The sequence below is a fragment of the Castor canadensis genome, chromosome 5 (genome assembly GCF_047511655.1).
Source record: "Castor canadensis chromosome 5, mCasCan1.hap1v2, whole genome shotgun sequence".
In the NCBI taxonomy this organism is placed as follows: domain Eukaryota; kingdom Metazoa; phylum Chordata; class Mammalia; order Rodentia; family Castoridae; genus Castor; species Castor canadensis.
The window spans coordinates 114,213,660-114,237,671 of record NC_133390.1 but is presented as its reverse complement, the minus strand read 5'-3'; the positions used below and the strand labels follow the sequence as shown (position 1 = coordinate 114,237,671).

Genomic DNA, 24,012 nt, shown 5'->3' with positions numbered 1-24,012 from the left:
TCTCACGATGCTGGCAACAAGTCATAGTAAAGTCACACACAAAACATGAGAATCAATGAAAGTCAGGTCTTTTCTGTCAAAGGGGTTATGTCTAGTATATTATCATTGTACACATTCAACTTAATTTCCCCAAATTGTTGCCTGTATGCCTTGTGAGATGTCACTTAACCCTGTAAATTCCTGTTTTGAACAAAGGCCATTCTTTTTAGCTAAGCAAGTACCTGTTATCACCAGGTGCCCTAGTTTCAAAAACTGCTTGCTTAAGGCAACTATTGTTCAAGTAAATCTTTGCTCTCTCTGCTCCAAGTTCCCTTGCCCCACTTGCTCCCTTTTCAAATTAGCCAATCGTGAAGATTGTGAACCTGAAACCCACTCAATCAAGTGAAGGGCAGACTTGCATTAGAGATAAAACTTGACTGGACTTCTCACCCAGTGTGCTTGCTTACTGCACTCTTCGTTGGTGGCACCTCCTTCTGCAGAAGTAAATATTGCCTAGCCCAGTGACTTCTGAGTTGTGTCATCCTCTCTCATGACACCAATCAGTATGTAACCCAGGTTGACCTTCAATTTACCATGCTTCTGCCTCAGCTTCCCAAGAGCTGGGATTATGGGTATGCACCATCATGTATGGCCATAGGCATTTACATCTTAAGTGAGTTTCTCTCATAAGTTATATTCTGGCAAAAGTGGAATACCAACCTGGCTATGGGAAGCAGGAGTACTTGATGGACTGTGTCAGTTGATCTGTTGGTACACAAACCAAACATGTCCTCCCCAGGTATCATATTCAGAAAACCAAAAATCACAGACAACTTTAGGAATCCTTAACTGGTCACGAGTGCAGAATAATACATGTCTCCTGGGTGCTTTTAAAGGCCTAGCTTCCTAAGCGATACTGTGACTGGTAGCTATTTTAATATTTGCAAGAGCTTTAGTGACCAGGATGAAATGGTCACTAATCACAAAAAGTAGCAACCAGAATAACAACAAAGTCAGTCATGGGAAGTTTTCCAGGTCTCCCCATGTATGTTCATGCAAGCTACAAAGAGGATTAGCAGAAAGGTAGAATGGGAAGACAGAGACTGCAACCTAACCCACACTTGTCCAGAGGGTGATCTATAAGGATAGGATTTTCCAATTTTTATCACAATGGAGGTGACCAAAATCATGTCTGCCTCAACATGGGAAACCTTTTATACAACAAATACATACTAATAAAAATGAAAGAAACAACAAAAAAGAAAATTAATATTCTGAATAGATGATTTATAATATGTTTTGTAGACATTGTATTCTACTATTAAATGTAAAGCTAGAATTAAAACTAATTAGAATTTAACAAATAAAGAAGAATTTAACACAGTTGTAGCAAGGAAATATTCAAACAATTCATCCATTTAGCAAATACTTAAAGAGTAAATTAATTTAGTACTTCTTTTCTTAGGTACTATTTCAAACATTAATCAACACTATGAATTCAATTTAAACCTAGGAAAATTTCAGTTTCTAAAAGTAAAAGTTGAAAAACTCAAGATTCCATGAGTTTATTTCTGTTTAGTAGCCAACACATTTCATTTCATTAATTTACCTAGCATTTAACCAACAGATAAATATATGTTGGTTTTATAAGACAGCACAAGCTATTTTATAAAAAAAAATCTGTAGTATTGTAAGTGCCTCTGATATACGCCTCTATCTTAGGGAAAATAAGGTTTTAAGCTTCACAGGGATACTTCTCATTACCTTAGATCAAATAATCTTTTACTCAAAATAAAGGGCAGAAAATACCATCTGCCTTAAGTAAATAACTCCAAGGGAGGTTTAAAATTTTTCCAAAAGAGCAAAGCTATGAAATGTTATGCATAATAAATGCTCACTTGTACGATGCAATATTAATAAAGTTCAGTCATTTCCATGATTAAAGTCAGGTCAGATTTCAGACTAGCTTTAAAGAGTGATGATGAAGTTCTTTTAAATTAATCTAATTTTATTCAAGCTGTAATGTTATGGGAGTAATAGCCGTGCATGGTAATGAGTAACAGAAAGGTCATACCGTCTTTGTTCTGGCTCCTTCACTCGCTTGCTACATGGTCTTGTGTTTTATATTTACTTACTCTTTCCTTTTCCTTTCTTTCTTGGAGGTACCAGGGCTTGGCTCAGGGCCTCCCTCGTGCCAGGCAGGAGCTCACAAAGTCTGCAGCTCTGTCTCCATCACCATCTTGGATCAGGAGCTCTACGTCTTGAGCTATGACCCCAGCCCTTTTTTGCTTTAGTTATTTTTCAGAAACAGTCTTAAGGCGTTGGCTTCAGACCACAGTCCTTCTTCCTGTGCCTCCCTGGTGGCTGGGATCACAGGCATGACCAGCTAGGTCCTGTTTAGTTGTAAAGCTGATGTCTCACTTAACATTTTTGCCCCGGATGGTCTGCCTCCAGGGTAGCTGGGATTACAGGTGTGAGTCAGTGTGCCTGATTCATATTTACTTATTCTGAGCTTTACAGTAGTAGGAATTTTTTGACTATAAATTGGGAAAAAAGGTGAATACATTAATGAAAGAACCCTGCCATACCAAGGGTTCTGAGCCATTCAAAGTAAAAGAACGTGTCTTGGACTTGGGGTTGTCTTACAGATCATTATGACAGACATTTGTGGCAACATAGGGCTATAATTAGGAAACGAAAATTATAAGTTTTTTAGCTTTAATAGATTTTATTTAACTCAATATATTCAAAACATCATTTCAGCATGCAATCAACATAATAATGATTGAGTTTCCATTCTTTTTTTTAGTACTTTGCCATTGAAATCCAGTATATGTTTTATAATTATGGACTGTCCTAATACAAACTAGTCACATTTCAAATGCTCAAAAACCACATCTGGCTGATGGCAACCATGCTGGATGATGCAGGTGTAAGTCTAACAAGAAAGCCCTCCCTTCATTTTGACCCCATTAAGCCTGGCATTGAGGCTCTCACTCTCCACCACCAACCCCAACGAGACAGGTAGCCTGGACCAGAGCACTGTGGTGTTCAGGACCAGGACCACAACCAGAGGCTCTAAGTGCTACCAGGAGAGCACTGGGGAACTCAGTGGAGAGCAGAAAAATGACCTGGATAGAAGCAAGTCTCCTTTATTACAGAGTTTCATAACACAGAACTGCAGACTCACCAAATGCACGCAGCCCTCTTATATCAGTTACGTCAACTCAGTAACCCCTCTGGGCACCTTCACAACTAGCCCTTAGCTGGGCCCTGGGGACAGCAACCACTCACAAGAGCTCTTCCTTGGGATAGAAGAAGGTGCCAAGCACTTCCTAAGTACAGCAATTACTCATCCAAGATAAGGAACTGACTGCTAGGTGAGAACCAAGATTGAGAAAGATGAAACCATTGTTCAACAATCACCCACATGGTAGAGCAGGTATCTGAGCCTGACTTACCTACTATCATGGCCTTACTCCCCAGCTCCAAAGAGTTCATAGCACTGGAGGCAACAAGGAATTCCTCAACTGTGATAGGAGACAGGAGCGGGTCAGGAAAGGAATCCCAGAAGTATGCCTTGAGAAAGCACAGTAGGTCAAGGAGCTTCCTGGGCAGAGTAGGTGCTGGACCCTCCACAGGAGCAGCAAGAATCATGACACTGGGGAGTGTGCTGGGTCAGGAGACCCTGGGTGCCCGGCAACTGGAGGGCAATGTCCCTAAGGAGCAGAGGCCACAGGCAAAGTGGAGGTGTCAGACAAAACCCGCAAACAACAGGCTTCAAGTTCCAAAGAAGAAGAATCTGGATTTCATTCTGTGGGCCATGGATGCCATTAAAGAGTTTTCTCTAGGGTCATGAATAGGACCAGATCCTCATTTTAAGAGGTGTGTGAGTCCTTGCTACTCGAGAGGTTGAGCCTAAGAATTTGAGGCAGCCTTTACAACAAAAAAAAAAAAAAAAAGAAAAGAACAAAAAGAAAGAATTCTTAGGGAGGGATCTCAAATCTTATGTGAACCCTTTTCTCTCCCCAGGGTTTCAAGATCTACTTAAAATCTATATATTAAAAAAGAATTCCATAGATTTGTTTCCTGCAGAGTTGGACCATATCTTATGGATATAGATGTAACTTTAAGTACCTGTGATGTTTCCTTTTTCTTCCTTTTCCTAAAGAGAAGTTGTTAACTTGCCATCACTGTACTCCATCAACCCAGAGTAGCAGAAATACTGCCAGAGTCCATGTTGACTGCCTGCTTGGCCTTCCACCACAGAGGCTCCTGTGGAGACCATCCACCATCTTGATGGCACAGCAGTGTTCTGCAGACACACGGAACATCTCTGTGGTCAGCAAGAAGAAGCCTGAAATGTTTTAACTCCTGTATTCCAACACTCCAGTAGCTTTTTCCCTTGAGGGTTACAGCTCACTGCCTTCAAAACCCATGCTTCCCCTCTGGCCAGCCCTCACACAATTCACCTGATCACTCGATCACATTTTTAGCTCTGAGCCTGGCCTAATTTTCAAGGCCACATGAGCAGAAAAACTTGTGCATTTTACAAACAATCAAACATAACAAGACAACAGGACATAGAAAAAAGGAGCCTTGGCTGAGCAATGTGGCTTATGCTTGTAATATCAGCTACTCAGGAGGCAGAGATCAGGAGCATTGTGGTTTGAGGCCAGCCTGGACCCAAAATGCTAAACCCTACCTGAAAAACAACCAAAGCAAAAAAGTCTAGGGTGTGGTTCAAGTGGTAGAGCATCTGGTCAGCAAGCTGGGGACCCTGGCTTCAAATCCCACTACCACCAAAAATTTTTTAAAAAGGTAAGGGAGAACCTATCCAGTGTGTATCAATGAGGCAAGGACAGTGGATCCACATGTAGTTATCCTTACATGTGTGGGGACCAGCATAGGAAAGAAGAAAGAGACCTTTCTGACCTCAATCTGACTAATTACAATACTGCCCTATGGGGAAGTTTCCAGAAACAAGTTTTTGAGGAAGCAAAAGACCAAGGGTCACTCTACTAGGATTTTCCTGAACTTTCTGGTCCATCAACACCCTGACCTGGAAAGCAGTTCCCTGCTTTTGGCAATAAAATGGAATGGTTCCAAGACACACTCCCTGCTCTCAACCCCTCTTTTCCCAGAGTCCTCTAGTGTGAAAAGCACTGTTCTGGACAGTTGGGCAGTGGGCATGTTCCCCACAAGGCCAGCCACAGTGAGGCACAGAGAGGAGCGCTCAATAGCAGCAAGTCAGGCTCATTTGCCTCAGTTACTCTTTCTAGAATGAGTCGGGCCCACTCCCACTGGCCAGCTGGCCACAGGGGCCAGGCCATAAACCCAGCTATTCTGTATCTATGGATGTGGACAGATAGAGGCTGAGGCAGCCAGGGAGGGTCACTCAGTCATGGAAGGAGAGAGGATAGAGGTGAGCCAATGTGGTCTTCCAGATCCAGTGGAAGAGCTGACCAGCTGGCAAAGGAAAGGTAGAACAAAGGGAAAAGCTCGATCAGGCCTCACCACCAAGGATGAAGGCTGCCAGGAGGCTCTTCCTCAAGGGCAGAGAAAGGCAGTAGCCACTGCAGAGTCCCATAGGGGAAGCAGCATCAGCACTTACAGGAACTGATGGGAGAATAACCTTCCTGGCCCAGCTTCTGGGCCTCCTAGGAGCCCAAGTGCTCCCATCTGTGCTGTGGTCTCACCATGTGAGCAGACTGGAGCATTCTAGCTGCTGCTCTCACCATAGGCTGGAGAGTCCACTGCCAGCAGCCCAGGAGCAGCACCACCCTCTGCACGTGGAGTTTAGTCAAGCCTTGGTATTCTGGAAGGCCATGATTGCCTGGGTCTTGGAGCCAGGCACTGAGCACTCCAGCACAGGCTCCAGGCTCTTGCATTTTGCTGTATAAAAGAATGCACAGCCAGACACAGGTGGCTCACACCTCTAATATCAGCTACTTGGGAGGCTGAGATTGGGAGAATGGTAGTTTGAGGCCAGTCTGGGTACAAAGCTTGCAAGACCCCATCTCAACAGAAAAAACCTGGGCATGGTAGCACACACTTGTCATCCCAGTGAAGATGGGAAGCAAAAAAAAGGAGGGTTGTGGTGAAGACAAGACTGAGCAAAAAAGTAAGACCCTATCTCCAAAATAACCAGAGTAAAAAGGACTGGGGTTGTGGCATAAGTCATAGAGCATCTGCTTAGCGAGAGCAAAGTCTTAAGTTTAAACATGAATGCAGCCAAAAAAACAACAACAACAACAAAGCACAGTTCCAGGACTTTGGAGGGTAGCTTTTCAGGGACGAGGTAATACTGGAGGATCTTCCTGCCTCCGATCCATTTCTGCCAGAGCCTGGATTGTCACAACACACAGAGAGCATTTCACCTTCACTGAGGCAGTTTTAGACTCCTGTGTCAGAGCATGCTAAGCCTGGGCCTCTTGCATGTCTCCAGTGCAGCGCAGACATCCAGGAGAAGGACTGCCTCCTCCAGCAGGTGCACCAAGAGAGACTTGGTCCAGTCTTGCTGCTCTGCAGGAACCCCTGAGCCCCTTCAGGGGGCTACAGAGGTCCAGACATCTCTTGGCATGGCCAGCCTGGATTCAGGGCCTGTCTTTTCAGCAGACTGGCTTCAGGAAGCTCTGGGATGTCCCAAAGTCCACTTGGCCCTAGCTTTTCCCACCTTGTGACCTATGCCCAAAGCAACTTAGCTAAGAGAGCAGAGTAGCCACCTGCGTTTGCTTTACACTTTAAGCCAATCCAGATATTCGAAAAAAGACCAGACTTTTAATAATGATGGAGTCAGAAATTGCATAATGGAGACACCTGAGTAATGATCCATAAGCTCTATCCTAAGCTTCTTAAAACTTGATTTCTTGACACTGTAAATACACACACACACACACACACACACACACACACACGTTCACATACATGTGTATGTGGACAATGCTAAATTAAAAACAATACTTCTAAGTCCTATAATTACAATTCAGATAAAACTGTATCTTGTATCAAGCACCTGTTATCCTATTCTCCCTACAGCCACTGCAAACAGTGACAACCTGAAGTCACCATGATTTCAGCTGTGTCGAAGCTGAACTCATTAAATTTTGGCACACTGCCGTTTCATCCCAACCTTGTCCTGTGTGCCCAGAATCACAATAAGATAGAGCTATGAAGGCCATGGCTTGTTCCTGTGCTGTTTATCTCTCCGTCTGATTTCAGACAGGCCCAGGCTTGAGCACCACCATCAAGTGGAGAGCATGTTCCTTTATAAACATCCACAAAAGGTGACTGCACAGCATCTTAAACCTTTTAAGTTCAATGTTGAACTGAGACTGGAGACATTGAGAATTGTTCTTAAGTTATTAATCTCTGAGCAAACTTTAAGTATATTCTAAAATCACATGAAGATAGAGTTGGCTATCTCTTTTCTACCAGAGAGATTCTAATTCTTTTTCAGGCTTTCCTCCCTTCCTTCCTTCCTTCCTTCTTTCTTTCCTTCCTTCCTTTCCTTCCTTCCTTCCATTTTCAGGTGTCAAACAATCTGAAGTTGTTTGCATTCAAGTACATTCAAGTACACCTGATCATTCAAGAATCAATTTTTTAATAACACCCTATTTTAATGGATATTGTGCACAAAGATCTGATGCAACTGGGACATAACTTGTGGAATCAGACCCTACATCCACCTTGGCACCTTGGCCAAGGTCTGAAGTCTGCCAGATTGTGTATGGGTAAGAAGCTGGGGACAGGGACAGGGTCAGAGATGCTGCTTTGAGAAGGCACAGATGCAGGCAGGAGCCAGGACTAGGGTGCAGATCAACCACCTCTACATAGTAGTTCTTTTGGAGTAATATGGTTAAATCTAGGCATTGAGTGGATGCATCAATTCATAGTTATCTTTGAATACCTAGAAGCTGAGTACACAAACAGATACACAGAGCTCATCTTCCAGAGCTTATCCAGTGCAGACAAGCACAGCAGCTGCCCTCGCAACATCCTTCTTTTCCTTTCAAAGCCCCTCAGAATTTAAAGATCATAAGTTGGCAGCTAGTTGGGAAATGTGGCCTTGTTCTTTTGTCCCCAACCTTCTTTGGCTCTGCTGTTTGTGTGTGCACAAACCCATAGCCACGTCCCCCACATGTACTCATGTGTAAGTAATTCAAGGAGAGGAGAGACAGGTTTTATCCACCAAAATTCAGGATAAATAGTACCCATTGTAATTTCTTGAGCAGGAAAGTGATATCACTCATTTAAAGGTGCTTTCAACAGATTCATATGTCAATAAAAAAAAGATTCTGTGCTTTGCAGATTAATTTATCAATTTAGATTGTATTGATGATCTGCTACGTGGTGGATGGAAATTGGGAATGAGAGTTATCAAGCAGTTGCTGCAGTGAAGTCAGCATGAGAGAATGAGGGTCTTGTTGGTCAAGTTGACATGATGCAGAGACTAATGGCAGTTGAAGGACAGGAAGAGCAGAGGGTGTCTAGGCTTGGGAGAAAAGAAGGGAGGTATATTGGGAGGGGTAAACAGAGTAATATGTTTTCTTTAGGCATTCCGGCTTGCATGATACTAGTCTGTCTCTTCAGGTGAAGAAGTCTTATGGGAAGCTGGAGGTGGTCCACTAAAAGTCAGGGCAGGGAGGCAGAAGATGAAGGTGTGGAACACAGAGCTGTGGTATATTTCATATCATTTTTCAGCATTTATCGGGCTCAGGCCTCATTGCCTTTTTCGATTCTTACCTTTCCTTCCATCATCAGTTACACAGAAAGCATGCAAATTGTCTATAATTCTGTATTGATCACCTTGTTTTTTTTTCTTTTTCTTTTATTATTCATATGTGCATACAAGGCTTGGTTCATTTCTCCCCCCTGCCGCCTCCCTTACGACCCACTCCGCCCCCTCCCTCTCCCCCCCCTCAATACCCAGCAGAAACTATTTTGCCCTTATCTCTAATTTTGTTGTAGACAGAGTATAAGCAATAATAGGAAGGAACAAGGGGGTTTGCTGGTTGAGGTAAGGATAGCTATACAGGGCATTGACTCACATTGATTTCCTGTGCGTTGATCACCTTGTGATTGGACTATTGCAATGCTTTGGAGCTCGTCTCTTCGTTTGGTCCTCTCATTGCTCTTGTACACCTCCTGTGACCTTGTAAGACTTGTCCTTCCAAGCATAATAATGTTTTTGACTCCCCATACCCTATTATTAACCAGGAATTTTCTGGTTTGGAGTTTTCCTAGGAATGTTGTTAGACTGGCTTTCTAGCTCTAATCTACTGTTTGCAATGCACTTGCTCACTACTGTCCTCCATGAACGAAACAAACTGATCTACTTATCGTCACACATGCTGGATGCTTTCCTGTCTCTGTGCTTCATTTCCTCTTGCTCTCCATGCCTTTCCTAAATCAGCATGCCCAAATCCCAAGCTTAGACTAAATGTTGAGTCTATCATAATCTCCCCAACTGGAGAGACCTCTCCTCAGATTCCTTGACACCTGTGCTCTGTATGCTACTAATCACATTTTATCTTAGATTATAGTTATTTGATCACCCTCCTTGTCTCTTCTGGAAAAAATACCCTATAAGTTGTTTGAAGACAAAGACTGTTTCTGGCAGTACCAAATAATTACTGAAGTGAATATGCTTTCTCTTATTGTATTAGATTTCCAATATTTTAGTTAAAGATCTTTGATTATAGGCAAGAGAAAATAACTGCTAAACTTAAACCAAAAAGAAAGAATTTATCAGACACTCACACGACTCACAATAGTGAAGGAAAAGTTGGAGAGCTCCCTCTTAAAATGTAGAGAAAGCAGGGTATCCCATAGATTTAAGGAGTAAGAACTAGGGAAAATCTTGAGGAGTGTTACTGTTGCCATGAACCAGCTCCAAATTTTCCTATCTCTGCCTCATTCTGGTCAAGATTTAAATGTCCTGAAGAAGAACTCTTGATTGGCTTAGGCTGGGCCACACAGCCAGGAGTTACTAGGTCTCCTCAGCTCAAGGTCCTAATGAGACTACATGCAGGGAAGACTGGGTTATATTCCATGGCACAATCTGAGGGAATAGATGGGGCAGGTAAGAACACTAGGTTCCAGTACAACCATTCTACAAAACCTCTCTGTTCATTCATTCATTCGTTTAACCAATAAAAATTTGCTGAGTGTCCTCTATCAGGCAATGTGCTAATTGCTAGGGATATAAATATGAGTAAGTTGAAGTCCATATCCTCAAAGTCTTCATGGAATAGATATTTCTATTTTGTCTAATTTATTTTATAATTATTAAAATGAGTGGTCAAACAAAAATCCATGTCTCTGGGATCTTTTCATTCCATTACAACTCCCCCATATCCTACATGAGTTTAGTGCCACATGAGTCCCCTGTCCATCTTCCTAGTCTCTCAGTTTTGTGACTTCCTCATTGATAACGTGAGGTAGGAGACAAAAATCGGAGGGATCCACAGGGCAGATTATGTAGTCTTGAAGCCTTGGTAAGGCATTTAGACTTTATTTAAACTGTGATTGGGAACAGTTGTGGCAGTACTGAACTCAGAGCAGGTCACTGTGGTTACTATCTAGAGGCAGCACTGTAAGACCAGGGAACAGGATGTCACAAGTGTCTAATGCCACATTAGACAAGGGTGCTAGCAGAAGATGGGTGAAAAGTGGTTCAGGGTATACTTTGATTTGGAAGCTAGTAAGACTGGCTAATAAGAGAGGAATCAAGGAGGACCTCTAGATGGACAGAGGCTCCATTTTCTATTTTCTCTACAGTTTTCTTCCACTGCCAATTCTTCTGTCTCATTTTGACCACTGATCCATAGACCCTTTTACTATTTCCCTGCCACTTCTATCCTGCATTCACTTTTTCACTAAAACTTGAATCAGTGGTACAATTTTTCTACTATTATTAGAATTTCAAACCTCTAACTTCATTCTCCTTCCTGTCTGATGAAATATTCACCAAACTACCCACAATTTACGATCCTTTAAATGGATATTTGAAATGTCACAAAAAAGGATGTATTTGGGACACAATAAAGTCAGCTTCCACTCTCCCTTCCCTTCCCTTCTTCTTTCCCTCCTTCTTCCCTTTCCTCCTCCCTCCCATTCTCCCTTCCTTCTCCGAATGTTATTGTTTCTGTCAGTTTCTAAAGTCATACTCTTCTTTTGAGCTTCTCTTCTAGGCCTCTTTTTCTTTGGGTAATATACAGCATATGGATCTTTTGTCTGAACCCATTAAGTTTCTTGTGCGCACATGTGCATGTATGCACATGCACACACGCACACACACGCACACGCACATTGGTGTCAAGCTTGGTTGCCTATATTCTTTGAGCAAGGCAAAGAAGGAGACTAGGGTGGGGAGGTGGGGCTACTTTTCCCTCCATTTATTCAGTTTTCAGTCTGGTTCCTGCCCTTGCCCACTGATGGCCCAGCAGGCTCAGATCTACACTCTCTCAGCTCCCTTTGTCTTGGAAAGCACTCTTCCTTTTCCTTCAATGGTGGGCAGAGGGAACTTGTCTGACTGCTTCAGTTGAAGAAAAAATTCTAATAACCTTTAAAAAGAGAGTCTTCAAGCAAAATTTTTAAAAATGACATTAACTGTGTATTTGAAGTCATTTGTTAGGATGAGAAATTAGATTTTAAAAAACAAAAATGATCTCATGAACTAATTAGTGACTATGTGAGAGAGAAGGCCTGGAGTCTTTAATTGTTTTATGTCTGGGAGTAGTTTCCAAGATATTGCCATGTTATTAGGAAGCCATTTTAGCTTAGTAGTATATAAAGTTAACTGGCTAGAATAGCTATTAAATTACTTAGCTTACCTATTAGCCATAGCAAAATTGCTCCTAAAAGCAACCATGGCTTCAAACTATCTTTAAAAACTATATTTCTGCAATATTTATGTACATTAACTGAAGTGTTCTGAAAGTTCATTTCCAATTTCATAAATGTCACTTAACACCTATTTCCACCTCCACCACCCCTGATTTCCTTTTCTGTGTTCTCTAATGAGTTGACCCTTTCTGCATCACCTACTGAGACGTAAACTGCATTCTCAGCAAGATCGCGCTTTTCAGGGGGTCATTGGCAATAGGGCACCGTGAGACATGGACAGACATGGGTACTTTGAAGTAGTGGTATCCTTGCAATGCCCCAGATTTATTTCTCACCCTTCATCAGTAAGATGTTTACCAATGACTTCTACTGTAGAATGGTGCCCCTAGTTAAAACAGAACTGTGCATTTGGAAAATGGAAAGAAAATAGAGTTTACACTCAGTGAATATGCAGCTACAGAGACGTATTCTTATTTTAAACATTTTTCTTAGCATGTATTAGTTATACAGGGGACCATTGTGACATTTGTGTTTACAATGTATCTTAGTTAGATTCACCCTCTCCATCATTATCCCTCATCTCCCCTCTCCCCTTTCTTAGAACAATTTCAATAGGTTTCATTGTTCTATTTACATATACAAAACATATCCACCATATTCACCCGCCTTCAGCCTCTTCTTTTGCCCTCACCCCTCTCTATTGGTACCCACTCACTCTGACAAGACATGTTTTACCTTCCTGTCCTTCATTTTTTAAAATACATATTGATCGTTCAAGAGAATTTTGCTGTGGTATTTCACACATGCATATTTTGTACTTCAATCAGTTTAACCAGCTATTATTTGTTCTTTTTCTATTGCCCTGCTCTCTATTATTCAAAAGCTTTCATACACAATTGTCTACACACACGGATACAATGTATTGAGGTATTTCCATATTATTTCTCCCTGTCATTCTCTTTTCCTCTCCCACTTCCCCTTCGTCCCCTTAGACAGATCCACTAATAAAATCATGGGTTTTTTTTCTTTCTCTCTAGATAGATAGATAAATGGATTTTTAAAAAATATCCTTGGCCATAAAGGAAATGTAAATCAAAACAACACTGACACTTCATGTCACCCCAATCTGAGTGGCTATCATCACGAACGCAAACAACAAATGCTGGAGAGGATGCAAGAGGGGAGGAACCCTCATCCACTATTGGTAGGAATGCAAATTAGTGCAGCTACCTTGGAAAGCAGTCTGGATGCTCCTGAAAAGCCTAAAAGTAGATCTACCATGCAATCTAATGATACCACTCCTGGTCATACACTCAAAGGATGTGCACCAGGATACAATAGAGTCACCTGCACACCCATGCTGGTTGCAACAGCCAAGCTTTGGAGACAGATGCCCTACAACTGATGAATGGATTAAGAAAATGGATATATATTCACAATGGAGTTTTATTCAGCCATAAAGAAGAATGAATCTATGTTGTTTGCAAGTAAACAGATGGAACTGGAGAACATCATGTTCCAAAAGCAAGCCAGAACTGTGGGAACTTTCTGCGGTTGTGGGTTGGTCCTATATCTTCTCTGGGATGATGGTGTATGATCACATGTGTACTTTTGCCAAAACTCGTTAAACTGTACAGTAAAATATAAAACATATGCATTTTAGTGTATATAGAGTATACCTCAATTAACAAAAACTAAATAAGTGCATAAATATAGATGTATATAAATGTTTATATGTGCATACTTCACTACTGGAAAAAGACTTCACATCAGATTCTTTAGATTAGGGAAGAAGCAGAGGAAGGTTCATTTTCTATTTGTTTTAATTTCTATGAACACACTACTGTCGTAATAAAACCAATAGATAAATAAGAACAAGTCATTTGAATCCTAAAAAGCACAGATCTTACATGTGTAAGCCAGAGTGCTCTGCACCAACACAGCCCTCTGTTTCCAGGGTGTCTGTCACTGGCCTTGTTCCCTGCAGGGGGCTGAGAAAGCTGTGAAGTAATTGCAGCTACTGAGCTGGCTCCAGATTGTTTGCTCAGAAATCCAGCACACTGGAGAGAAAGAAAACAGTTCTGAGTTTCAGCAGAAATGTGTAAAGGGTTGAGCACAGAAAGGAAAGCCTATCTCTGTTTATTCCCATGTGCCTTAGGGTTGGGGTTGTTTAGAAAGCTGCATATGGGGTGCATATGTAAGGTCAGCCTTGCTCTGCTACCTCCATAGAAGAACCAAAACCAGAAACTTGGAGGCCATGCTGAGACCTGTCAGGAAGCACTATGAGCTGTTTTGAAGTGAGCCCCAAAGGACTTTTAACGAGCGCTTTGCTCTAATCTTTCTTGCTGCCACCAGCTTTTAACTTAGTGTTCCCTTGGGTTATTTTCTCATCTCATCTTTTCATTTAATACAAAAGAGCTGCAGCAATTTCTAGCTCATGCTTTGAGCCTTCACTTACCTGTTCTGTATTTTGACCTTCTGACACTAATAAATCTCAGGAGTTTCTAACCTCCGGCAATTAGTGCTTCCGGTGTCTAACCCAGGCATTCCCTGCAGAGGACAGAGAGAAACAGGCTTTCCAGAAGAGATTCATTTTGTTCATGCTGTTTTCTGCCATTAAATTGTTTTGACAGACACTAGCTTTTTGTTTCATTGTTTTTGTTTTGTTTTGGTTTGTTGTAACCACAGAGATTACAACTCTATTTCCTAGCAAACTAAATTGAAGGTTTTTATAGCTTATATACATTCTCACATTCACACACGTATGTACATAAATATATGTGTGTATCTGGAAATATTATTTTGAAATATAGAACTTTATAGTCTACTGATGAAAAAAAAAAATGTGTGAAACACATGGTGTGCATCATTTTTGAGCACTTTTATTCCAAGTGTCTCTTATTTTGCAAACAGCCTAGAATATTCTCAGAGAAGAGAAAGTCTTTTTTTAGAGTTGGAGTTAGCATGTGTAGCTTAGAAGCAAAGTAAATCATGTACTATACTTTATTTCTGTTTACTTATATATTTATAAGTGGCCTCACAATTTGTTATAGCTTCTTTATTGTCACTTCCCATAGATTATGTTTAGTTACCATGACATGATTTTTTTTTAAGAGCTGTTTTATTGGTGAGGCTTCCATTGTTGACTTACATACCCTGTCGGCAATTTGAAAGTGCATTTTCAGCTTGTGCTGGTACAATGGTTTGTGGTCATCGAGTCATTTCGATTTCTCTTGCACACACAGGAAGATGTTTGCCAAACCCTGTGCATGTAGGTGTGTCCACATGAGGAGCTCTGGGCAGTGGAAGAGGCCTACGCTGCCAGTCTGCTACAGGGCCTCACAATTTCTTACTCATCCACACAGCCAAGGAAAAGGACTCAAAGATAGCAGACATACATTTGAATCATTACTGGAAGCAAGTGACCTTGAAGGTGACTCATAGGGTACAGAAGATAGACGCTTACTGTGTTAAGACTTCAGTGTTTGTTACTTTAGCATATCTCACAGTGATTGTATCTCATTAATGGGAGTCATGACTTTGATTTTAGCAGTTTCGTAAGAGGAAATTGTCAACTTTAACAGGGAGAGACTTTCCGAAGAACAATGATATTTATTTGGAGATATCAGAACATTGTAATAGAATATATACAGCATGTAAACTATAGCCTATTCAAAGAGTTTGAGGCAGAGGAAAAATTTTAAAGGCAAAAAGAGAGAAATCTATGTAAACTACTTGGATAGAAAGTTCACCAGTCTTGGAAATCCAAGGCTGAAGTTGGAGTCTGATATTGGGTGGAGGAGCCTGCTGGGCAGGTATTCTATCTGCATCTTTTCTGAATTGTTGCAGTCTTTTAAAAAAGGTTAAAAACTAACTTTGTTACAGAAACCTGTGCATTTGAGCAAGGTGTGTAAAGCCTGAGGTCTGTGTAGAATGAGATGGGATTTCTTGCAGAACTATAGAATGTTTTGAAACAGATTAAGCTCAGACAAGCAAGGCATAAGGCCTGCCTCTTCATCACATCCTAACTTCAATTTTGTCTGAGCCTGACAAGATTTCATCTTGGTGTCATCAACTTCCACACAACAGACTTTTACAGTCAGTGGGGAAAAAGTTGTGGAGTTTTATCAACATAGCTTGAAGTTTTGGAAGATTTAGAGTCATATTTTGACACTATTTTAATGTGCAAGATGATAAAAAAATTTTCTTGTCTGAGTTGTTAAAATCTCTTAGTTGGACTGTACTATACTTGAGAGCAGAGGGGACCTCCCTGTGGCATTTTTGGCCACATGAAAGAAGGAAAGAAGAAAGAAAAGAAGTAGGAAAAGACATAGAGGGTGTAGCAGATGAGAGAGCAAATACAGGAAATTACTGAACATATTTTAAATGCAAGGTGCTGGGCAGAATAAATGGAGAATGATCCATAACACTCTATGTGTTTTTTTAATAATCCAACTACATATACCTCAAAAAATCATGTGCTGGGAGGTTGAGATCAGGAGGATCACAGTTCAAGGCCAGCCAGGGCAAAAAAGTATGGAAGACTCCATATCAATGGGGAAAACATGGTAGAGTCATTCCAGCTACAGTGGGAAGCATAAAAAAATAGGAGGATTGAAACTCAGGCCGGCCTAGGCAAAAAATGACACCCTATCTCCAAAATAACCATATCAAAAAGGACTAGAGGCATGACTCATGTGGTAGGGCATCTGTCTCACAAGCATGAAGTCCTGAGTTCAAACCCCAATACCACCAATAAAAGAAAAAATCGTGTCATAAAAAGTCGTAAAGGTAAATATTAATTTTTAAAATTTGTCACACTGATATACAAATGAAAATATTAAACCTTTTATTATTTTCATTGCAGAAGTGATACAAGCATAGTTTTTAAAGAAAAGTTTTAAGGGATTTGGACTAAGAATGTACATCAATTGGACTATGCTATCCTTGCACTTGCCTAGCATGCACCAGGCCCCAGGTTTCAGCCCCAGCACCACAAAAAATAAAAAAATAAAAGTATGCAGTAGCAAATAATCTTTAATGTTATATAGGCACTTGTAAGGGAAGCTTCTTGATAATTTTAATTATTATTCAAAATATGGTTATTATATTGAATGTATTAATGTGGATAAATCAATAACTATTGATTTTGAAAACAATTCAGTGTGCCCTTCGCCCATAGGGTCCTACAGAGCTGGCCCCATTTCCCTCCAACCTTAGCCTTCTTCCTCTGCTTTCATCTGCCACAGTGAACTCCATTTCTGTTTTTGACCTTTGTGAATCCTGACCTGCTTGAGAGCTGTAATCTCTCTTGTGATAGAGTTGTTAGGTTCTAGAATCAAGGCTATGCTGGCTTTATAAAAATGGTTGTGAAATATTCTATTTCTCTTAATTAGTAGAACAACAGTTGTACTAATTTCTGTTTTCGTGCTTAGTAGAATTCATCAATTAAGTTGTTTACTTAAGATTTCCTTTGTGGGAGAAAATTATAATATATTCAATTTCTTTAATGGACACTCACTATTGAGATTTTATTAATTTTCATTGCCAATTTGGGAACTATGTACTTTTAGAAATTTGTCCATTTCACTGAAATTATCAGACTTACTTCTATCTTTTCACATGTCTTTATGATCAGTAGTGAAGTACCATTTTTGTTGCTATTACTGATAATTTGTGTTCTCTTCTTATCTCCTTCTGATTCCTGGCTTGATTCCATTATGGTATAAAAACAGGGAGAATTTCTTTATAATGAGCATGTTATAGCTAATTTTATGTGCCACTTTGACTGGGCTATACAGTGCCCAGATATATGGTTAGACATTATTGTGGGTATTTCTATGAGGGTACTTTTGAATGAGATCAACATTTAAGTTGGTAGAGTGAAAAGGTAGATTGTAATCTATAATGTGTTTCCCACATTATAGATTACAAAACCCTCACCAGAATAGAAGGATGGCTGCCCCTTGGGTGAGAGGGCTGATCTGCCTGACAGACCTGGAACGAACATTAGCTCTTTTTGGCTCTACAGCAGTTTCCAGCTTTTGATTAAACTAGGACATCAAATGCTACAGACTTTGTATTTGCCAGCTCTGTAATTGTGTAAGCTAATTCCTTACAACAAATCTTTTTCTGTGACTACGCACTACATGTACTACATATGTAAATTTACATATATTTTCAATTGATTCTGTTTCTCTGAAGAACTCTGAGAACCTGAGAACAGTTTTGTGCAATGTGTCCAAAGACGGAATGTTCTCTGTTCTTGTTTGATACAATACTCTACACATGTCAATTAAGTCAGGTTGAATTACTTAGTGGATATCTTTCTTGTACTCACCTCCTTTTTTCCTATTAGTTCTTGCAAAAGGTGTGTTAAAATCTCCAGTATAATTGTGAATTTGTGTACTTGTCTTTTCTGTTTACATATTCCATACTTCGAATGCATGCTATTGGACACAGGTAGACTTAGAGTTCTGATGCATACATCGTCTACTCATACTGACACTTTATTCATGTCACTCTTTATCTCTAGTAATACTTCTTCTCTTAGAGACTAACTAGTCTGACCATTAGTTTATCTATATCAGCCTTTTTTTTGGAGGGAGGGAGAGAAGCTGTTTTAGAGTGTATAAGAAATTGTCTTTTTTTATCATTTTATTTATTCCCCTCTGTGTTTTTACAGATGTGTTTCTTGTAGGGATCATGTAATTATTTTTAATCCAATTATTTTGCTTATAATATTTGTCCATTTATATTTAATAATATTACTGATAATGCTGATTCCACCTACACCATTTTACAACTGATCTTCTGTTCAGCTAATTTGTTTTATGCTTCTTTTACTCTCTTGTCTTCACTTGGATAAAGCATTTTTTTTTTTTTTACAGTACTAGGGTTTGAACTTGGGACTTTATGCTTGCCAAGCAGGCACTCTTGAGCCATAACTACAGCCCCTTTTTGCTGTGATTATTTAGCAGATTGGGTCTCAATTTTTGCCGAGGCTAGATGGAGCACTATCTTTTTTTAAGCCTCTTGCTGTGGCTGGGATGAAAGTTACATGCCACCACGCTCAGCTTTTTTCCATTGAGATGGGGTCTCAGTGGCCTGGAACTGCTATCTTCTCAATCTCAGCCTAAGTAGCTAAAATTACTGCATGAGTCACCAGAGCCCAGCTATAAAGGATCTTCATTCTTCAATTTTTTTCTCTACTTTTTAGTAAGAGTTTGTTTTCTATTCTTTTTTTTTTGATACTCTATGATCATAGTATGTACTCTTGATATTGTCTGATAATAAAAATTGTTACTTTTACTACTTCTATATTTATACTAGAATCTTAAAAAACTTTAATTTTATATAACAATGCCTACTTTTTTGAGTTAACATTGTAATTTTAATTCTACATGTGTGTTAGCTTTTTTTGTACACCATTCTGGGAAGTAATAAAATATGGGGTGCATTCATAAAATGGGCAGAGCCAGCTCTTATCCCATTTCCTGTTTCTAAAACTCCATTCTACATGTTGTCCTCAGATAGAGGGCTGATCAGATAGTAAATTGACTGGAATGTATATGACACTTGATCTCAGCCAAAAGCCAAGAAGTGATCTGCTTGTATTTTAAACTTCCTGAGACATTGCTAGTATCATTTTGTAGAATGAATGATTATTTACATTCCTCCACATTTCATATTTTCTGATACGTTTCTCATTTTCATTGTTCTTTCTTTCTTTTTCCTTTTTCTCTTTTTGTGAGATAGGGTCTCACTGTATCACTGTATAGCCTGGGATCCCAAAATCCTTCAGCCTCCACCTCCCATATGCTGGAATTGCAGGCATGCACACCCACTGCGCCTGGTTGCTTCAATTTTCTTCTGCCAAAAGAATTTCCTTTAATATACCTTAAGGCAGACTTACTGAGAATTAATGCTGTTATTTTTCAGTGAAAGTGTCAAAGTCACCTTTGTTTTTGAAGAGAGTGGTTTTTGCCCTTTGAGGTTTGCAGGGCTTTCCCCAACATTTTGGAGATGCCATTCCATTGATTTTGGGCTTTGCTGTCTTGAAAAGTCAGCTGAATGTCTAATTGTTGCTATTTGAAGTTAATGTGTCATTCCCCTTTGACTACTTTTTTTTTTCTGAGTACTGGGGTTTGAACTCAGTGCTTTGTGCCCTCAGATTGCTTTTTAAATTCTCCTCTATTTAGATTTTAACAGAATTACACCAATGTGTTAGGTACTTATACTGATTTGGGTTCTTTTAGCTTTTGAACTCTGTGGGTTGATAGCTTTCACTCATTTTAAGGACCAAGTTTCAGTTCTTTCCTTTCAAGTCCCCAAAATTCCCTCAGTCTTTTCTTTCCAAGACTTCAGCTATACATGTGTGAGGATTTTTAAGTGTATTTTGGTATTAGTTGTGTTTCATATACTCTTGATCTTTTATGGATTTCTCAGGAGTGCTTCAGTTTAGATATTTTCTATTGACATATCTCATAGATTATCAAACCTGTTTTATTCCATGTCTAATCTGCTGGCAGATCTATCCATTGAATTTCCCCTCCTTCACAAATACTGTAATTTTTTTTAGTTAAAATGTCAATAAAATTGATGTTTTATTGACAAAATATCAATGTTGTGGTACTGGGGTTTGAATTCATGGCCTACACCGTGAGCCACTCAGCAGCCCTGTTTTGTGTTGGGTGTTTCAAGATAGGGTCTCATGAACTGTTTGCCTGGGCTGGCTTTGAACCATGATCCTCCTGATCTCTGCCTCCTGAGTAGCTAGGATGACAGGCGTGAGACACGAGGAGCCAGCTCTGTTGATATTCTTGATAACTTTATAAAACTTGTCTATATACCACTGCATTTTCTTGAGCACATTAACTGTCTGTTAACTCCCATATCCTTATCACCTATGAATATGCCTCTGTTTTCTTTGGCTTTTTCCTCCCTTAGATTTTGTGTCTTTGTCTTGACATGTATATTAACTGGTTGAATGTCACATAATGTTAGGATAAAGAAACTACGGGACTGGGTCTGAGGGGGTGTGGCTCAAGTGGAAGAGTGTTGGTCTAGCAAGCATGAGGCCCTGAATTCAATCCTCCCCAGGATCCCACCATCCCCCCCCAAAAAAAAGGAAAAAAAAAAAAGAAACTTTAGAGTCATCTATACAAAAAAAAAAAAATCAGAGGATATCTTCCACTAAAAAGGGGTTGAATATTCTAGTGGTGTAAGATAGAATGGAAGCTTTTTTACCCTCATCCATGTGTGCACGCAGGCTGGGATACACTTTTGGTTAGACTTGGTTACCTTTGATTTGAGTTGGTGTCTATGGTGTGGCCATAAGAAAGCTTTTAATTATAAATATACCAGATCTTTTAACTCTTCAATATAAGAATAGTTAATGTCCCTTCTTCTCTTCAGAGTTATTTGATTTAGCCTGTTAAACTTTTGCTCCACTCATCTCCAGAATGCAGCAACACTTGAGATAAAGATTGGCTGCTTTGAGGTCCTTTGAGTCTCCAGTTTTGTCACAGTCAAGGCTGTGAGTGTCCCAGCAGCAGCTCTCTGTCATAACCACGCTCATACTCTCAGACTTCAATTCATACCCAGAAACAAAAAATATTCCCAGAGAGAAAAGAAACTATAACTCTTTACTCCACCTCTGAATTTGCTGTTTCTCTACAATTTTAGTTCCTTTAAACCTTTTTTGCTTCACAGCCCACTGGTAACCTACAAGACATTTATATAGTCTGTCTGACTTTTCTAGTTGCTATGGATACATCTTTCTGCCCTGCAGTAGAAGTCCTGATACCTGTATTACCTTTACTTGCAGGACTTCTAAAACTATTCAGAAAAATCTACATTTTCCTAAGCTACCAATCTGTTTTTCTTTTCATTTTTCAATAGAGAGCTTTATTGCATCTTTTAAATATCACCAGTAGGTCTCAGGAATCATCTGGCATCTTGTTTCTGTAGTTGGACAGCTCCTAGATTTTATTCATCAGCCTACTGAATTGTTCTTTTGTCAGACAGACACCATTTGAAATTGTTTTTGACTGTTATGGCTTGCTGAATCAAAGCAGTTGAATTTGACACAGATTCAAAGTCATTTCCTTCAAAAATTAGCTCATCTTTCTGGGCTTGAGATACTGAACAAGCAATGTCTGGCCTCATAAAACCCAGAAGATGCATTTTCTGCCCAAGAAACTTTGGATTTCAATAAGAGACCATACTCCTATAACAACATTTTTGGGGAAGTGAGCACACCCATACCTTATTTTGCAATGGAAGTCTAGTGTAACACCCTCGGCCCTTTTCTGTTCATGACTGTGGATGGTACGAATAGCAGCCAGTTCCTTTCTATTTCCCTGCCTTTTACCAACATGGAGCATTTTCTTTTCTTACCAAGACAAACAAAAAGAACTCTACATTGACATGATTGAAATCCCTTCACACTATTCTTCCCAAGCCTTTCACAATCACTGTGCATCCTTAAAGGGATGTTGACATTTTCTGGAACATTGACTGTCCATTGGCTGAGAATGGTCATCATTGTTACAGTAGATGCAGCAAAGAGAGCCACAAATTTGGTTTTTTTTTTTCTGGCTGTTTTCAAAACAGCTAATCTCCTTATTCTCCTGAATCTATAAGGGCCCCACCAGACTCCCATTCACCCCCCACGTAGGGGATGAGGAATGGTGTCAATATTAAATAGTGCACATTTCACATACGATGAAAATATTCCATGGTTTCTACCAATGGACTGAGTATTTAAAAAAGAAACTATTTAACAGAAAGTGAAAAGGCAAAACTACAAAGGAAGCTGAGAAGGCAGCAAGACCCAAGGAAGCAAAGGTGGAGTTCAGGATAAGACTACAGAAACTTTCAGCCCACACACATATTAGATACAGAATTAAGTTAATAAATCATTCTTGTTTAATTGAAAAAATTCCTCACTGTGGACATTTCCTTTATTATGAGTGAATAAGCCAATCAAATAGGACAAAAGGGTCTTTAATTAGGAAGTTTGAGTATGAGTAATAACTCTTTTAAAGTCTCCTACCGTTGTAGAAAAGGCTGAGAGTTTTGTAGTTACTTGTAGATCAATTCAAAAGTCAAATAGACTTGATGAGTACAAGACTAAAGTAGCAAATGAATATAATGTTTAACTTCCTGCAGTTGGGAAAAAGCTAAAATAACATAATCAATTGGCCTCATGACTTCCCAGCAAAACTTCACAAAAACACAGTACTATGCTCTTTCAACAACTGCTACCTGGAGAGCAGCTTGAATGTCTCATTGCTGACAATTCTTTTCCCACACATCTCACACTGACGCATTGGGCTTTCCTAACAGAGCCAGACAGGCCAGTTTCACCTGTGAACAAGCAATTTTAAAGACATTCAAGAAGTTAAGTATATATTGTCCATGTAACTATAAACTTCCTAATTCTTTCACTAATACATAAAAAATCTGGCTTGCAGATTCTGTCACTAGATCCTTTAGGAAAACAGGTGTTGTTTTTGGTAATTATGCCTTTCCAGCCTCTGCTTTGGGTCATCTGCACATTTGAGAATCCTTTAATCCTCTCCATTTCCAAAAGAATAAAAGTTTCAAATATTTAATAAGTAATGTAAAAGCATTTATTGGAAAAAATACCATAGAAACCAAAAAATACGTATGTTGAAAGCAACTATACTACAAACCTAATTTCTGGGGAGAAACTTTAAAAACTCTACTATTGTTTGTTTTTTGTAAAAGTGAAACATAACACTGCTCCCAACAGTTAACACTGAAATTTCTCCATTGGAGCAGGAAAATGTACATTATTATTACAAGAGAGAAAAAAAGAGGAAAAAGGGAAAGAGGAAAGAGATAAAAAAGGGTGAGTGATAATTTTCATATCACTTATGCTAGATTTATGTACTAAACTGTCAATCTTATTTTTTTTTCAAAGAACCAACTTTTTTTTCGTTGATTCTTTGCTTTTTTGGTCTCTATTTTGTTAATTTCGGCCCATATTTTTATAATTTCTCTCCTTCTGCTTGTTTTGGGATTTGCTTGTTCTCGTTTTTCTAGGAGTTTGCGCTGTAGCATTAGATCATTGATTTGAGATCTTTCTGACCTTTTAATAAATGCGCTCATGGCTATAAACTTTCCTCTTAGGACTGCCTTTGCTGTGTCCCA

At 39.6% G+C, this 24,012-nt stretch overlaps 1 non-coding gene and 3 pseudogenes across 1 annotated transcript; all 4 read right to left on the bottom strand.

Moving 5' to 3' along the window:
• Positions 1–663: 663 nt before the first annotated feature.
• On the bottom strand, positions 664–1,000 carry LOC141423470 (synaptophysin-like protein 1 pseudogene; annotated as a pseudogene).
• Positions 1,001–5,377: 4,377 nt separating this feature from the next.
• On the bottom strand, positions 5,378–7,160 carry LOC109679510 (peroxisome assembly protein 26-like; annotated as a pseudogene).
• A 12,084-nt stretch (positions 7,161–19,244) lies between these two features.
• Positions 19,245–19,436, bottom strand: LOC141423525 (U2 spliceosomal RNA). The gene has a single exon (XR_012448383.1). It is a non-coding gene; the product is annotated as a U2 spliceosomal RNA (small nuclear RNA).
• A 2,395-nt stretch (positions 19,437–21,831) lies between these two features.
• LOC109679512 (large ribosomal subunit protein uL6-like) lies at positions 21,832–22,378 on the bottom strand (annotated as a pseudogene).
• Positions 22,379–24,012: the final 1,634 nt, after the last annotated feature.